At 39.7% G+C, this 1,950-nt stretch overlaps 1 protein-coding gene across 1 annotated transcript in view; it reads left to right on the forward strand.

Annotated features, from left to right (window-relative positions):
• Positions 1-1,143: 1,143 nt before the first annotated feature.
• The window catches only part of LOC101859749 (transient receptor potential cation channel subfamily A member 1), a gene marked incomplete in the record, with an annotated part of 51,425 nt that continues 50,618 nt past the window's right edge, over positions 1,144-1,950 (forward strand). Inside the window, 1 exon segment of the mRNA XM_035970528.1 lies at positions 1,144-1,379.

Consider the following 1,950-nt stretch of genomic DNA (forward strand, 5'->3'; position numbering starts at 1 on the left):
TTATATATTTATATATGAAATATTTGTTTTGTTTAGTAAGAGTGTTATGGCACTCCCAACTGCATAAGGTCATATGAGCGCTCGACAAAGAGGAGTAGAACATCCTATTAACCCTATACGTACGCCGTGGAGTCATTTTTACCCCGGAGTTGTATTTTTCACATTTTAGAATACTCCTAGTGCAAAGATCTCTTTGAAACTTCCAGTATTTCTCAAAAAATCGTTTTGACAGACTGCTATGCAAAGCGTAACGAGTAAATTTCCTCTTTGGAAAGTGGTAGCACAGAGTTCCCCACGTCGAATAGATACGAAAGTAAAACAGGACGATCCTAAGGGTAATTATTCTTTTAACTTGGGTTGTTTTGGGGACATTGTTCTTTCTATCGAACTCAACATCATGTGGGTGATTGGCGGGTGCTCAGGTGTGGCTTGCTTCTTCTTTCCTATTAAACAGCTATTGTCTTTATCTCCCCTCATTCTTTTTTGTGTTTGTTACTCTCTTGTAACACCACTAATCTTCGGCACATATAAGACCGTATTGTGTTGCAAGTGCCGTAAAACTCTTACTAAAGCAAAAAAAGAAAACTCAACATCAGACGTGTCCCCAAACTGTTTGACAGAAAGTTCTGGCTGTTGCCGACTTACTGAGGAATTTTGTTTTTTGAAAATGATATTGATATAAAATGTTGGGTTTTTTTTAACCAATAAGTGCAAACCAATCACGGTGCAGATGACTCATTGGCATTATCCTGAAACACAATCCTAGATGTCCGGCGATAAAGTTGAGTGGGTTTTAAAAACGTTTTAAATTTGAGTTTCAGGTGGAAAATATGTTATGCACGTGAATTTAAAAACGGGGAGGGGGGGGGGGTTAGAGAATTTGGCCCCGGGAGTGGGGCAGGACGAGGGGAGAGGGAGGAAGGGAGAGGGAAGAGGGGCGTCTAAAGGACACGAGATGCTGTCGTTGTTGTTACTGGTGCAACAAGAGTGAAATTCGCTTTGCTGACCAATTTCAAACCTGGGTCTACTTTCAAGTCTGGGCACAATCGGGCACCAAATAAAATTGATCCAATCACTGACAAGTTCGTTTCTGCTAAAAGTCATCGATGACGTAGTGTAGCGCTTTGCGCAAGCGCACGCACGCACTATCAGCGGTTGATTCTGCATGCGAGAGATGTTTGATCAAGGGACTCAACTCTCAGATGCTTTTAAAGCGTTGTGTGGGATGAAACCACAAGATTTGTAGCCCTTGTCAGCTGCACTCACCGCTGTGATTTACGGGCTGGGAGATTTTCTGATAAGGCTGTTATAAAATAGTGATACACATTTGTGAACTTGTAAGTTAAAGTTTGCGACTATCTTCGTGATTTCGGAGAAAGGTGTGTGAATATTATAACATTTCTTTAGATATAAATATTATGTCCGTGTGGGAAAAAGAGGAACCGAGTTCTGTTGTTTCAGTTATAAATTTCTACCCATTATCCTCTTGGGTGCGGGGGTGCAGAGGGGGTCTAGTGGGAAGAAAAGGTTGTTTCGTTGTTGTTGTTTTTAACTTACCCTTTCTATTTTGTGTTTACGGCTATTAATTTTCTTTCGACGAATGGTTTTCGTCCGTTTTATTTTATTTGTTTTCTTCTTGGAGGACGATTGTTATTTTAATTCTTACTGTTTTTATTTATATCGGGCCTGGAACGAATGGGTTGACAGTAGGATTTGTTTGATTTGCATTTTCTTGTTCTTGCTTTTGTTTTGTTTAATTTAGTTTGTTTGTTTGGGATTGAGGCGGGAAGTTTTTTGGGGTTGGTGTTTGTTTTGTTTTTTGGGGTTTTTTTGTGTTTTTTTGTATTTTGTTGGTTGTTTTTTGTGGGGGGGGGGGGGGGTTACGCTAAACTTCAAAGACAAATTATCGTGAATTTTTTGATAACATGAAAGTGCCGTAAAAGTTTGAAC

Source organism: Aplysia californica, unplaced genomic scaffold, assembly GCF_000002075.1.
Source record: "Aplysia californica isolate F4 #8 unplaced genomic scaffold, AplCal3.0 scaffold00012, whole genome shotgun sequence".
NCBI classification, from domain to species: Eukaryota; Metazoa; Mollusca; class Gastropoda; order Aplysiida; family Aplysiidae; genus Aplysia; species Aplysia californica.